Below are 16,711 nucleotides of genomic sequence, written 5' to 3' on the forward strand. Positions count from 1 at the left end.
ATTCTACATCCTTTTAAACCATTTAAAATCACAATTCATAGTTTTATATGTGAATTATATAATGTTAAATTACTATTAAACAAATGACTGACTAAGTATTTTAGGCTTTAGTTTACTTCAGCCATATTCCATATAAATCAGGTATCATACAAAAATAAAAATAGCTTTAAATACAGTCATGACAATAAAAGAATATGACCTTAAGGACTTAACAACATTACTTCAGTTACACCAACATCTCTGATACATTAGCACTAAGGGAACACTGAATGACCTGGTGGTTTTTGTCCATAAAACTACTCATCTAAGATTACCACAAAGTAAAAGATCTCTCAGCAAAATTATGCAAAACTTTAGGCACACTATTGCCCCGATCAAATCAGTGAGCTGGGACTTTTTATTCTAAACATGAACTACTGTTACAGCAACAGACATGGACTACTGGTGCCCCACACAACAACTCAATGTCCAGTATGTGAAGCAGCCAAACACATGCCTTCTCCTCTTGTTAACTGAGATAAACTGCTGGCATATTTGTTTTACATCTATACTGTCCAGTCTCTCCTGGTGGACATGGCAACACGTTATTCATGGTTACATACAATTTTAGACTGATGTGGGCCAAAGCCTAGCACATACTTGCCAACCCTGAGACCTCAGAATTAGGGAGACATTCAAAAGGGCTGTTGGGGGGGAATACATGTACATACAAAAAACTTGAATTTTACAGTGTTTACTTATTGGATAAAATAAGTTAAATGTCACCATTATTATTGTCCAGCCGAAAACAGGCCGGGGGTGTCCAGCCCAATTCAGAGGGTGCGTCCACCTGAGGACCCGGCCTTTGAGGTCTAAGTGGGCCGGGTCCTCCGAAAGTCGAGTAGGCCGGGAATGAGCGACTGTGAAATTGGACGGTCTAGCCTTCAGAATTACGTCACCTCTGCCGTCTGCTCCTTGCTGTTTAAAATATAACCGGACGCTGGCGTAGATTCTCGACCATCTCACACTTTTGTTTAATCAGTTTTCTGTTTGACGTTTATTCAGCTGTGTGAAAAACCCCAGAAGAACCCTCCCGAGGGATTAATAAAGTTTTATTTAATCTAATCTAATAACTTTAATCTCAGCCAAACCGATTTACTCACGAACAAACAAAACACTGAAAAAGGCCAAACAATAACATGTTTAAGTTATCTGAAGTTTACACAGCTACATTCTCGCCTGAAAATATGCTAAAAGTTTATTTTGCGACCCAGAAAGAGTAATAAGAGTAATATTAAAACTAAGTAGCTGCAGTGGTAGTAGCCATTGTTGGAAACTGGAATTGGCTGGGCCAATCTGGGATATGGTTTTTCAATTTTGTTGTCCGGGTGGAAATTCGGGAGAATGGTGGCTCCGGGAGATTTTCGGGAGGGGCACTGAAATCCGGGATTCTCTCGGAAAAATCGGGAGGGTTGGCATGTATGGCCTAGCATAGGTTGTAACGTTATTGTGACGGACACATTTTATGAGTGAACTTGACTTTAAGTGATTTACAGGTTTCTTTGAAAAATACTTTCTTATATCCAGGTTCTTCCTTGTTGCTGCCATCCTCCTCTCCTCCTTGCAGGTCCTTGCAGCGCAGGCTTGCCGCTGCTAAAACTAAACAGAGCTCCCTGAAAGGCACAGCCAATCACATTGGCCATATTTGTCACATGAGGTAGGACTCCAGTAGAGAACGTAATTTAACTCTTTCTGCACCGCTGGGTGAATGAGACGTTGACAGATCGTTTTTCTTCTTTCTATCGGTTTTGTTTTTCTTTACTCGAAGAGATCAAATTATTGGTGGGGACAATTCAATAATCGCTGGATATTGGTGGGGACATGTCCCTTCTGTCCATGCCAAATCTACGCCCAATCTGGAGAACGCATCGTTAAACAGCAGACCCTCCAGCTAACATGTCTTTTTTTTTCCTTTTCTTTTTGCATAACTTACCAGCTGTTCTCACAAAGAAAGTATTGGACAGGATACTTTATTAAAAGATTGAGTACTGTAACTATCGTATCAAACACCATTTTAGTAAAATTATACTGGTATGAGATAATTACAGTTACGGGTTTATATTCAGAAATGTGAGAAGATTGTTGCAAGTGGAGTTGGCTTATAGCACATCAGCTTATGTGCTCATGCAGGTGGATGGCAATGGAGGAGAAGGAAAAAGGAGGATGAGGCTCGATATCAGGTTAGTTGTAAGCCACAGGGCTCGTCATCGTCTTCTTTCTCTCTCTCTTTCTTTTTTTTGAAAAGCATGATTGGTCTGCCTATAGTTAGAGCACTGAGTCTTTGTTACCTTGTCATGCATTTTCCTGTTGTTTCTGGCCATTTGACAATACAGAAATGTTTTTATGCTTGCGTAAATTAACCCTGTCATTCATCATTAGGCATGAAAAGATGAATAAAAATACTTAATTATTATTGCAATCTTCCTTTGATTGGAGGCCAAAATCTGTTGGGATGGGTACCAGATATTTTTTGCATGCAGGAAAAACTCAAAACAGCAAAAAACTTTTTAAAGCATATTATAAAAGCAGTTAAAATACAGCCAGACAATTTTACTCTGACTCTTACATGTCCGACAGACTAAGGAATCGAATGATATGATATGATAGATTTCCTCCCTGACCTTCATGTATTTGATTGTTACCACTGCACTGCATAGGCTGGGTTACAAAAACTAAAAAGTTGAATCAGACTAAAGTTTTTCCACCAAGCAACATAAAGCACTTAGCACCAGAAGAGCTTTAAGTTGGTCCTGATATTTGCATGTGCATATTTCAGGTGGACGCTGTGGCTTAATGTCAAACTTAGTATTACTGAGAAACTGAGGAACTGACAAGGAGACCTCTGGGCTGTAGAGTGGGGGTTAAACAGAGATCGAAGAGGAAGAGGTTTAAACCCTGTGTGCCGGCAGTCATTGTGGGGAATGTAAGGACCCTAGCTCACCCAGACTCAGAGAGAGTTCAGAGAGTCCAGCATAATGTGCTTCACTGAAATGTGGCTGAACGATCAGATACCGGACTCTAATGTTTATTTATTTATTTAGGACAGTGCATGTTAATGAACATAAATGTAAAAAAAAATTACATGAATGTAAACATGCCAGATTATAGCCAAAGGCTAATTTCCATCTGTTGTCCTTAAACATAAAAAAATAGACATAATAATTCATAAAAATTCATCATTCATTCATAATAAAAACTCTATCACCAAACTTACACATACACACCATTCTGTTCCCAAATAAAACATTAAAACTATACAACTCATACATGATCACACACTTGATTTATCCATAACCAGTTTTTAACCTTTGCCTTAAACAAATTGAATGTCGAGCATTCTCTGATGGATTGAGGAAGACTGTTCCGTTGTTGGATGGACAGAGATACCGACGCCAGCGGCAGAAAAAAGGAGGTGGGGTGGGTGTGTTTGTGAACTGCAGGTGGTGTAACCCGAGACATATCTCTGTTAGAGTGTTTCTGCTACTGCGACGTCAAGCTACTTGCCATCAGACTTTGCTTGTATTATCTGCCCAGGGAGTTTACTTCTCTTTCCCTGCTGAAGGAGAAGTTGGAGGACATGCAGGTGGAGGCTCCACTGGTCTAGTTGATCTGCGACTACCTGACAGGCAGACCACAGTTTGTGAGACTGCAGAGCTGTGTGTCAGAGAGTCTGAACAGCAACATAGGTGCACCCCAAAGGAACTGTTCTGTCCCCTTTCCTCTTCACCATCTATACGGCCGACTTCAAGCACATCACAGAAACTTGTCTCCTCCAGAAATTCTCTGATGACACAGCCATAATTGGAAGTGTGGAGATGGGATGGGGAAAGGAGTACAGAGGACTGATTGATCGTTTCATGAGATGGTGTGAGGTGAATCACCTGCAGCTGAATGTTGCCAAAACAAAGGAGCTGGTGGTGGACTTTGGCAGAAACAGATCCCGACCCTCCCCTGTGTGCAGTGGTGGGACTGATGTCGAAATAGTCACATCCTACAAGTATCTGGGAGTTCAACTGGATCACAAGTGGTCTGCCAATGGACGCTGCCTACAAAAAGGGTCTGAGCCAGCTTTACTTTCTACAAAGGCTCAGATCTTTCAATGTATGCAGCAGGCTGCTCAATATGTTTTACCAGTCTGTTGTTGCGAGCACCATCTTCTTTGCTGTGGCGTGCTGAGGTGCAGGCATCAAAGCAAAGGACACAAACAGACTGAACAAACTCATCAGGAAGGCAGAGTCTGTTGTTGGCATGAAGCTCGCCTCCCTGGAGGTGGTGATCAGTGACAGAATGCTGGCAAGACTGCTGGCAATCATGGACAATGACTCCCACGCCCCTTCATAACACACGACAATCTGAAGAGCAGTTTCAGCAACAGGTTCCTTCAACCTGGCTGTCTGAGGGAACGTTACAGGAGGTCGTTCCTTCTGCTGCTGTCAGAATCTTTAATTCATGCACTTCGGTCAGTCCACACATGTGGAACAGTATTAATCACACCTCAATGCACCCTGTCACTTTTGTACACCACAGTCCTTTTATATTTATATGTATATTTATACCTATATTCTTATATCTATCTATTTATCTTAATATTTATCCATCAATATCTCTGTTTCCACACTCATTTTATATGTGTGCTTGATGTTTGTTGTACAATTGCTGCTATGACAACTCAATTTCCCTCTGGGATTGATAAAGTCTCTCTGATTCTCTGACAAGAAAAAGCATGCTGAAGCACATTTAAAAAAAAAAGACAGTGAAATACTAGGAGAATACAGTCTGGTCAGATGAGACCAAAACTGAACTCTTTGGATGCCATATTTGGGGGTTAAAAGGCTCAGCCAATCACCTGACCTGAATGCAACAGAAAATTTATTGAAAGAACTAAAGTTCAGAATTCATAAACGGGACCTTCAGGATTTGAAGACTGTGTATTATAATTGGCCTAAATCACACCTGGGCAGTGCATGCAACTGGTTTCTCCATACAGGAGTCTGTCATCCCCAACAAAGGCTTTTGTACAAAGTATTAAATACATTTCAATAAATATACTTTCTCCCTGTGTCTTTACTCATTATTATACATAGTGTAATGTATGGACATCTATGGTTTGATTTCTTTGCAGGTGTGGATTAGATGGCTTTTTACCAGCTATAGGTTATAGGCTTGATTAAAATTACTACCATAATGCCGTTAAATTGGGATGCAACGTCATCAAAACAGCTTTGACTGGCAGAGACGGAGAAACTTGCATATCTCTGTTGTGCGAATGCTAAGAGGAAGTCCAGCGTTTACTTTCCCCCCCAAAAAAACCCAAAACAAAAACTGACTAAAGAAATCACTCTGAAGTCAAACATTGATTAAAGTCAGTGCTGTAGACGTCACCCAGTAGAAATTTGTATTTGTTTTATAGTCCGTTTTATCCTGATTTTAGTGTGTTTATTTGTATGTGCAGTTTTGATTTTATTTGCATGATTTTCACTTTGATTCTGATATTTGTATTGCATGTTTTTAGTATTTTTGCATGATATATGATATCATATCATATATCATATTGTTTTAATCCACTATGGACTGGTTGGACAATAGACAAATTAGCAGGCACCTGTTGAGGTGTGGGTGTGCCCCGAGGTGGCCTATCCGGTCTTTAAGTCTGACGCCGGGCCTGGGCCCAAACTCCGCTTCAGTTTTAGAACAGGAATTTCTATCTTTCCTAAAACATAAAGAACATTCTTCACTAACTGACTGTAAAATCAGTTCCAGTTTCTAGCTGATACCTCAGTTTGTTACTAACACAGCTAATGTCCAGGAAAACAAAAACAAACAAACAAAAACAAAAAAACTGTTAACCCCAGTGCAGGACCATCACTGAAACAAGACTGGAAACCTCCATCATCTCATCTTTGCAGCTCTCCATTTAGTATATAAGGCTATATCTTTTTTAACAAACAGCCCACATGTCAGCTGTCAGCAGAACTGAAAAAAATGTAAGAGCAGAACTTAAGATCCTGAAGTGTGCGAGGAAAGGATCAGCTTTATTTGAGATCTGAGTGATAATCATCACGTTTCAGTTTGTGATGATTCTGTTCTCTTTGTGATTACAGGAGCTACTGTCAGATTAGACCTCAGCACCACCCAGTGAGAACAGACAAATCATCCCATATGCTCCCTGTTTGTAGTAACTCCAAAATTAACTGATGAAAAAGGCACAAAGGCCATATTACATGCATACTACAACGCCAAAAAGCAATATCTCTACTCAAAGGAGACATCTCACAGATGCCAAACGTGCAAGTTTTGTCACCCTCAGATCAAAATTCACTGAACCAGGAGCAAAACATGACCAAAACGATGCTTCAAGCTTGAAAAACATTAGTATGAATTCTTTCATACCTGTGCTGTCTTACTTCCAAAACTTAAATCCATCGCAATTAAAAGCATTAACTGAATAACTCGATCTCCCACAATGCCTCAGAGCAGTTCCTTGCCAAAAAAACAAAACAAAACAAAACAAAACAATTTTATGCCCGGTTACAGAGATTTGATTGGACAATGCCATGCTGGCTGCATTACCTGTAGTTGCAATTTGTGCTTGGTGGGATTGACGTAAACACAGTGACATTACCATGATTCTATTTGCTCAAATGATTAAAAGGCAAGGTCCATCATGCAAATAGAAGCCGAAGTTACTTCCCCAGAGAACTTAAAGTTGCAGAGACTATTTTCACTGTGCAAATTCTATGTTCACACAAGATGCTGTGTGTGTGTGTTTGTGTGTGGGTAATAAAAAAAAAATTCAAAAACAAGCATTGTTTGGAGGCATGTCAATAAAGTTAAATAACTTCTGCTATTCAGTATTTAAGAAACAACTCTCACAGATTGTGCCAAATTGCAGAACCAGGCTATTTGTTCACTAAAACCTCTGTAACTTTGCTCTGTTTCACTTCAGCAGCATCAGTCTGCGCAAAGATAATGTCAGTATATTGATTCATGATTTTCTAGAGTTTAATGTCTACTGCAGCATATTTTCAAAAGGGTTATATTCTATAAGATACAAAAAGAATTAGGCGAGGAAAAAATCATATTTTTCGGTGTTCCATCCTCAGTTACTTTGACACAGTAGCATCAATATTTAAAACTCTGATGAATTCTGTAGCTTTATTTTGATATACGGAGTTTTTAAATTCCATTTTGGTCATGTCATTTTCAATCAGGAACCTCAGAAAGGCTCTTTAGAGGTTAAACTCATGTTCACATGTTGTTAGTTGTGGAGTAGAATTTGAATGAGGGAGCTAAAAATGGGTAATCCCATAATTAGCTCTAAGGCAATTCCAAAAAGGAAAAACAAGTTGTGGACTAACTATGGGTTAATGTTTGAAATATACCCCTTCTATTATCATGCAACACCGAACACCGAAGAGGTGTAGTACTGAGTTAAACTGTGAGACCCCCAAGTCTTCTCATCAAATTTTTCCAGAATGTAGCCAAACTGTTGCAGAGCTCAAAGAGATGAAAACATTCTTATCTAACAGTCATTTAGACTTTTAACCTCCAGCTGTATGCAACGCAGTCCAATTTATCCAACAAGACACGCTTTTCTGTTCTTGGTATATGGAAAGTCACCAAAGTGAATCGTGGAGCTGGCCCTGGAGCTGAACCGATTTATTGTCTCACATTGTGAGAAAGAGATGAAGGTCCTCTGATGAGCAGGCAGCTAAAATATTGGCTGAGCATTGACGCCCCGTGGAAAAAACAAACTGACCCACATTTTCATCTATAACAGAAACATGTCCTCAAACAGACGGCCCACTCTGCTTTCAGTGAGAGTTAGAGTACACTGTGAACATTAATTTATTATTTATTAATTTGTCAATGTTTGCTGAAGTGTGTAGCATGATTGCAAAACATCCTAAACATCGTAATATAGTAAAGATGGAGAACTTGGAGAATTAAAGTGAAGGTGCACTGAAGCTTCTGGCTGCACGTTTCAGTGGTCAGTGTTTATCTGTTTTGTTTGTCCTTTAGTTTAACTCCTGCTGAGAAGGCCAAAGTCACAACACACAAACACCTTCTTTGTAGTGAAGTGAAACAGTGTGAAAAACAATCAAAGTGTACTCTGCAACCACTGTCTATACTTGTGCTGCTTTTCTGATCTCTGATTTCTTCATGCTTGTTCCCTTTTGCAGTGAACATGCTATTGTTTCCTTTCCTGCTCAAGCCCATTTTCAACTAATCCAGCTATCCAGCTATATTCTACTTGCATATAGCATCACCATCACCCACTATTAGATTTTTTCCTTTCTTTTTTTTTTTGTGGACTGGACACAAGAATGTCTAAATACCCCAAATCACTCACTCCACAAACTGATATAAATGAGGTCAAATAAATGTCACGCTAGTTATGTGAGGGGATGCAAAACAAATCAATAAAAGTACAGATCCATAAACAGACAAAAGTTTGGTCTGATGAACAACCGACAAGCTGTTTGCCAAACTGGTTTACATAAAACTGAAGTACAGCATAATGTGAAAAGATGCAGTATTGGTGGCTTGTTCAGTGTAAACTTAATTATCCACAAATTGATATGATGATGTCACACATTTCTTTTGTTTGGTTAAAAAAAATGAAATTATTTTACCAATTTGCTTAAATACACTTCTCACTAATTACCTTGCAAAACTACTTCTATTTACCTACAATATTAATGGATCAAGCATAAAAGCTGGTGTAAAAACGTATTTATTCTTTAATTTAAAGTAGATTTATTATAAATGCAGTATCCTGTTAAGTACACTGTATGCATACTATAAAGGCAAGTTTCTTCCTCAGTTTAAACCATTAAATAGTAAGTCGTGCATTAGCTTTAGAACGAATATTGGGAATAAATGCCTGGCCATGAAAAGATCCCAGATATTGATTGTACCTGATAAATAAAACTGCACTTCAACAGAGTCCAATGAGTTCACCAAGTCTGCCTTCTGTTTCTCTTTGAACCACATTTGCTCAGGCTTTAAACAGATCACTGCATGTCTGAATGACAAACTTTGCAGCAAGAAAACTTCTGACGGATATTTTTTGTATTTTATTTTATTTTATTTTTGTGGGGTTTACTACAAGATACTCTAAGAGATGAGTTTCTAAGCAGTGTAAAAGGAGACTACACTTTAGCTGTAGAGCAAAGAATGGTCCGACACACAAATCCTCTCCAGAGGCGCCATATCACCAACCCCCTCATCTCACAGCATCCACAAAGCAGCTGATATGTGGCCGATTTTGCGAACTTCCACTCGTGATCAGCTGAACTCAATCACCATAGCTGCTACAGACGCTCACAGGTAAGAAGAGCAGGGCTTTAGAGAAGCCGTTTCTCTAAACGCACACAGTCGGAGCTGTGGTTACTCACGTGTTTCGGTGTAAATTGTGAAGAAGAAAAGGTTGAGCGCGACTTCTGTTAGGATCCTGTGCCCTCTGAAAGACCCGCTGCTGGGACTGAAGAAGCAGCGTGCCTCGGCAGCAACAACTGTCAGATACTGTCCCCATCATCCCCCAGGAGGAGGAGCTACGCCGCGCTGTAGCTTGTCGGTGTCGGAGCGCAGGACTCCTCTGTCACAATAAATACTTCCATTCTTCTGTAGAAACGGCTTGTTAAACCCAATACCTTCATACTGTCACACTTAAGCTCACACGTGTTCATTTTAACACATTGCTGCCCGGTGAATTCTGCTCGAAACGTAACCGTGTGGAACAGACCTCAGCACGGTGAATAACTTATTTAGTCACCAGTGCAAATAACAGCCTGCTAGCCAAATGAGTCCTCTCTGCCCTTTCTAAAATGGCAAATGGTGGGCAAAATGTTAATAAAACTAATAATAAAAACATATTTTGTTTATACACCTGTATTGTGTACCTTCAGCATCCTACTGAAGTACCAGGCTGGACCGAACTGTTTCTTCTTTCTAAACAGTCCCCGTCCTTTCACAAAGTGTTTTACTTAGCAAATGTCTTCTGATCACGCCTGATGATCTGGGTGACCTTGGAGAGAATTCACACTCACAGTCCGAGCAAGTAAATGTTTTCTTTGGATCATTGCTTTTGTTCATGCAGATTCATTGATTAAAAAAATGCAAAGCTTTACATAATGATATCATTTCATCTGAAATAGAGCTTGTTAAACTCTTAGCAAATATGTTGGTCCTACTCAGCATATTATGCTGTAAGAATTGTGTACAAATATTAACACATGACATCTAATGTCTCTCCTGTTACAGAACATGCTCATCTCTGTTAGCGTTTGGAGTGCTCAGTCACTTTCATTTTCTAAGAGCTAAAATAACTGACATTACAAAGTATGTTATGAGAGTGTTCATAAACAAGTAATATCTGAAAAAAAAAGTCTGAACTATTTTGAAGAGGAATATAATTTCATACCAATCTAAAGATTTCTTTTTTTTTTGTTGGAAAAACAGCTCATTGTACCACTTTCAGGGTTTTTTTCTCACATTGAAATCTGGCAATTTTTGAACATGAATGTCTCAAAATGCCTCCTGTACGGAGAAGCTAGTCACGTGCATTGCTCAGGTGTGATTTTGGCCATTCTTCCACACAAACAAGCTTCAAACGCTGAAGGCACCTTCTATGAACTGTGAGCTTTAGTTCTTTCCATAGATTTTCAATTTGATTCATGTCAGGTGATTGGCTGGGTCATTCTAGCAGATTTATTTTCTTTCCTTGAAACCAGTTGAGAGTTTCTTTGGCTGTGTTTTGTCATCATTGTTTAGCAGAAACATCCACCCTAGTTTCTTCTTCATCATCCTGCTACATTTGGTACCGATATTTCTCAAGAATGTTTCAGTACATTTTTCTAGTAATCCTTCCTTAAATTATATGAAGCCTGCCAGTGCCATATGCTAAAAAAACAGCCCCACACCATGATGTGCCCACTTACTCTTTGCAGGGTAACTTTGGGGGTGATATACAGTGCGTTTTGACCTCCAAACATAGTGTTTATTAGTCCAAAGAGTTCAATTGGTGAAAACCCCATTGTTCTTCCTGTATCCAAGTTTTGACTAACGAAGGACCTTCCCAGGGAGCCTGAGGAATGTGATCCCCCTGTCGTTGGAGCACACCCTCCAGTCCCCCATCTTAAAGATGGAAACCACCATCCTAGCCTGCAAATCCAGAAGCACCACCCCAGATCTCCACATGATGTTGCAGAGGCTTTATCTAGAGCTGGGGTGTCCAATTCCATGCCGGTGTCCTGCAGCTTTTAGATGTGTCCTCAACACAGCTGGTTCAAATGGCTAAATGACCTCCTCAACGTGTCTTGAAGTTCTTCAGAGGCCTGTGAATGAACTAACTATTTGATTCAGGTGTGTTGACCCAGGGTGATATCTAAAGCCTGCAGGACACTGGCCCTTGAGGCCTGGAGTTGGACACCCCTGATGTAGAGCCTTTAGGACCTCAGAGCCAACCTGGTCCACCCCAGGGGTCTGGCCACCAAGGAGTTGTTTACAGATAAAGCCACTTAAAATAGCCGCCTCATCCCTGACAGGACCATGTTGGATGCCCGGCCGATTCCTGACTGATTATCAGCTGATGATCAGCAGTAATAATATCCCCGCTAATGATGTAGATGATGGAACTGTGAGTAGTAAAGCTGCTAAGTATCTAGGAAGATCGGTGGTAATGTTTTGTATATCCACCAGGGGGAGCAGTGTGGCAGCACATTCATTTACAGGCTTCCTACACAGTAATACAACAGAATCACAATGTTTATAATAACAATAACTATAAAATACTGATATAAATATTTGCTTGCACCAAATAAAATAGACAGAAGACAACCAAGATAGAAGACAGAACGCGATGCTTGCAATCTATAACTTAAAAATGATTATTTAACTGCACCACTAATGTTCTTATATGAAATGTTTGTTTTTAGCCTGTCCTGTCCAGCATTGTAGCAATCAGAATTGTTCAGTTCAATTCAGTTCAATTTATACAGCACCAAATCACAAAAACTATTGCCTCAAGGTGCTTTGTATTGTAAGGTAGACCTTATAATACGGTGCCCCTGAGAGGCCAAATGGACTGCAACTTAAGAAAACACCACCAATAAGAAAAACGCTCCAAAAGCACACAAAACACAACGGCAAAAGGAAAAACAAAAACGGAAACAGGAAAAAACTGATTTCCAGAAGCACAAGGGAAGTGTTTCTGGGAAGACGATAACCCGACGGACCAGTTGCAGGAACCAAAATATGCTAAGAATTGCACTGGGAGACACTTAGAAGAAGTGGAGGATCTATCGCTTTTCTGAGGAAAGAAAATATGAGAGGTAAGTGTGTTAGCCTAACTATTAGCCTAAAAATCCGTCATCAGTATTATATGAATCATGAGATCAAAACACACTTACCTAGCATGTTTTTGTTCCTGCAAACTGGTCCGTCGGGAGGCATGGAGGAGACCTGGGCCCCAGACACCCTGAGCCCCACCAGAGCATGAGATGTCTAAGAGAGGTGGAGTCGAAGACCCGACCTGATACATGGACATAGACAAACAGGCACACACAGAAACAATTATGCATTTCCACCCTCATGCACACATATACATATACTCATATACTCACACTCGCCCAACATGGAGACACACGTACACCTGCAGCAGCAGGGAAGCCCTCCAGTCCAGACCCCGACCAGGTGGTCAGCTCCTCCTCCGGGCCCTCTGCGAACAGAGAAAAGGTTGTGAGATGACTCCATGCCTCCCTCCGCCTGCACATATGTGGAAAATGGAAATATAATTTATCCACTTTTATCTTCTTCAATGCCAGGTGCCAACACAGTGCAGACCAGCTACTGGAACGCTACTTTCAAAGAGTTTGGAATGAAAATTGTAACGGAAATTAGCTTCAACTGTGACAAACAGACTTTTAAAAAATAAAAAATATCAATTAAGTTAATCATGAATAGTGATAATATTTTGCATATAGCCACTCAGTGCACACACGCTGATCAGGGGGCTCGAGGGTTATGGTGAGATCAGAGCCAGTTTGAAGAGAACAATGCTCCTCCACAGACCACAGCATATACAATAGTGTAGAACATGAGCTGCGTCCATCTGCCTGTAAATGGTGTCATTCTGCAGCTGAGACACACAATCATGACAGTTGCTTGCTCGCTTCAACGTCAAGCTGTACGAGTCACTTGTGGATCTGTGGGCTTCGCTTGGTTCATGGCAAAGCGTGACATTAAAAACTGGTGACAATCTCTGAGCTCTAAAGCTGAGGACTGACCTCAGAATCGCAGCTGGGACCTCTTCACTCATCGGGTTTCAAAGAGGCTTTATTGATTCTTTCATACATAAGATGTTAAGAGACAAAACTTGAATTTGGATTCTTGAATCTACGAAATGTACTAGGTATCTTGTTTTAATACTCTGAGGCTAAAGATATACAATGATACATGAAACTTCTGGAAGATTTCCATTGGACATTTATAGAACATCTGTAAGTTATACACATTGTGACTGCAAAATAAACAATTTTAGCAGCTTGTTTCATTCTATCCATTTACTTTGGTCAGACAGGTATATGATTTCAGTGACAAACTCCTTATTTCATGCCAAGTCCTTTATGCAATGCAACAAAATCTTAGATAGTGACAGTAAACAAGTGAGTTTTCATTAAGGTTCATGATTTACTTTGGGTTTATGAGGTTATTTATTTTCCAGTTATTCAGTTTTTCATCCTTGTATTTATTGTTGATTTTAGTTTCTTATCTAGCCTTTAGCTTTCTGTTATCATTCCTCCCTGTGTTCCCCGTCCGCTTGTGTCTAGTTTCCTGCGTTAGTTCTTTGTACCTCCCTGTGATGTCAGTTTCCCCAGTCATGTCTCAGTGTCTCTCGCCCTCTCTCCCTCTCGCTCTCCATGTCCCTCTTTGTCTGCGTCATTCTTTGACAAAAGTCTGTCATGTGCTCCCATATCTATTTATCCCCCGTCCTAATGTCAAGCTTACGTGTCTTTGTACCCTCTTTATTTTGAGGGTACCTCATCTCACGTGTGTTATGTTCAGTTTTGTTCCAGCTGTGTTTCCACCTGTCGCCCATCCTCTCGCTAACATGTGTATTTAAGTCCTCGGTCTTCCTCTATTCCAGGTAATGTCATTTAATCCTGCATTTGGGGTCCTAACCTTGCCTGCCACACAAACAATAATCCTTACACATATACATGTATTCTTTTTGTATCTTTATTTTGAACATGTTAAAATAGCACAACAACAACAGAGAAAAAACCAACAAACCAAAACAAAAGGAAAACAAAACACCAATTTAATGTTCTTTCTTTAAGATCAACTTAAATGTTCAAAAAAGGAGTCGGAAGAAGCGTATGCTTATTTTACCCCATTTTCACTATTTAGTAACTAATAGTCAACATTTTATCTTCCTGTTTATGCCCTATCCATCATAAATTCTTCCTTACAATTCGTTACATGTATTTGCTTTTATAACTCCAGTAACACATCAAAAGATATACAAATTTACAGATATATAAATTTGTATAAATAATTATGCATATATAAAAAACAATCTGTTCCACAGCTTCACTCCACACACACACACATGCAAAAACTTCAAAGTCAAAGTAAACTTTATTGTCATCTCTGCTATATACAGTACAGTATATAGAGAAACAAACTAACAAGAAAACTTGTGTTTTACAAATACAGGATTGTTTTAAATTGCATCCCCGTTCCCTTTTGGAAAACCATTTTAGAATATTGTCCCGAAGTAGATTGTTTATTACTTTATACATTCTCTAGGCAGTGAGAAAATGAACCAGGTCTGTGAATTTTAATTAAGTAGATAAAATGTTTACCACATGAATTTTGCACAACATGGCAAACACATTGCCTGCAGCCCTTTTTAAATCTACTGGTTGTGCATGCTGGTAGTGAAGTTCATCTAACTGGAAGGTTGTCGATTTAATCCCTGGCTGCCCCAGTGCTTGTATGAATGTGGGTGATCATGAGATATGTTGTATAAAGCACTAAAGAGTGTGCATGTTAAAAAAATAAAAATAACATTCACTGCATGCCTACTCCATTCAACCAGATAGATTCTAATCAGTTTACAAGACCAGGATTGTTTGGAATGGTTTAGAATAAAAACTGCAGCCACAGGTAAACTCCATGTCAGAGTCCAAAAAAGATCGGCGAAAAGGATGAGGGAGCGTAGGGACCACGTTAAGAAAAAAACAAACAAACATTATAATAAATGTCAATATTGTTTTTCCTTCAGTTCTATGGAACCCGTTTTATTTTGGGTTATTATTGTTGCCACATGTATGTGTTCTTTGTATATTATTTCTGCAGATGTTTATATATTCTACTTATATAGTCTACAATAATACATCATCTTTTATCTGCTTTTTGATCTGCTGTTGAGATGGTCAGCAGTGTGAAGTTCCTGGGTGTGCACATATCAGATGAGATCTCCTGGAACCTGAACATTACCACCATCATGAAGAAAGCCAAAAAACATCTTCACTTTCTTAGGAAGCTGAATGAGACCAGTCTCCCTTCTCCCATCATTTTACCAGGGAACCACTGAGAGCGTCCTCTGCTGCTACATCACTATCTGGTACGGGAACTGCACTTTCGCTGAAAAGAAGTCTCTGCAGCGGATAGCGAGGACAGCAGAGAGGATCATTGGAGGTCCTCTCCCACTCATCTCCCAACTCTACGACAAACACATCATCTGACGTGCAAACAGCATAGTGAAGGACACTTTCCACCCCTCATATGCACTGTTCTCCCTCCTTCCATCTGGCAGCTGGTTTTGGAGCATCAAAACCGTGACGGCCAGACACTACAAGAGCTTTTCCCCCCAAGCAGTCTCAACTCGCTACCAAAGGACTGATAAACACAAACACTTTTACAAACATCTTACAGCACTCACCAAAAGACTCAAACAACAAAAACTTCCACAAATCCACAACAAACTGGACCTTTTAACAGTATGTTTATTTGCACACCTCAGTCACATCATGCCTTAACACATCTGTATTATACGATATTTGCACATTTTGCACCTTGCACATGTCTTCCTCCCTAAAATCAGCTGATTGTAGCAAATGCAAGTGGAACCAATAAGCAGGATTGATAGACAAGCAAACTACCAATTCTAAGCAACTGGGAACCGGTTCTCAATTTTCATCCCTACATACCACCCACCTAAGAGCCAAGAGAAATTCTGACGGATTGCGGAATGAATTTTCTATCCAAGTTGTTGCAGCAGGTTTATAAGCTGTTAGGGATAAAGAGACTTAAGACCACCCCTTATCACCCCCAAATGGATGGTCTAGTGGAGAGATACAACCAGACTCTCAAAAGTATGCTGCGCAAGTTTATCTCTGACACAGGTGCTGACTGGGATCAATGGCTGCCATACCTTCTGTTCGCCTACCGGGAGGTCCCGCGGGTTTCCACTGGCTTCTCGCCTTTTGAACTTTTGTACAGCTGCCAAGTGAGAGGCCCACTGGATCTGCTTAAGGACTGCTGGGAGGACCCCAAAGCAGGGGGTGAAAACATCGCAGCCTACGTCATCAACATGAGAGAGAGATTGGAGAAAATGGCATCATTAGTGCAAGACAACATGAAAGCTGCACAAAAACATCAA

The 16,711-nt window shown here is 40.0% G+C and overlaps 1 protein-coding gene across 1 annotated transcript in view; it reads right to left on the reverse strand.

Annotated features, from left to right (window-relative positions):
- The window catches only part of LOC134625085 (CD82 antigen-like), a 46,655-nt gene extending 37,077 nt beyond the window's left edge, over nucleotides 1–9,578 (reverse strand). The window contains exon 1 of the mRNA XM_063470418.1: nucleotides 9,441–9,578. The gene's annotated coding sequence lies outside the window, so the exon portion shown is untranslated. The remainder of the gene's footprint in view (nucleotides 1–9,440) is intronic.
- Nucleotides 9,579–16,711: the final 7,133 nt, after the last annotated feature.

The sequence above is a fragment of the Pelmatolapia mariae genome, linkage group LG1 (assembly GCF_036321145.2).
Source record: "Pelmatolapia mariae isolate MD_Pm_ZW linkage group LG1, Pm_UMD_F_2, whole genome shotgun sequence".
In the NCBI taxonomy this organism is placed as follows: domain Eukaryota; kingdom Metazoa; phylum Chordata; class Actinopteri; order Cichliformes; family Cichlidae; genus Pelmatolapia; species Pelmatolapia mariae.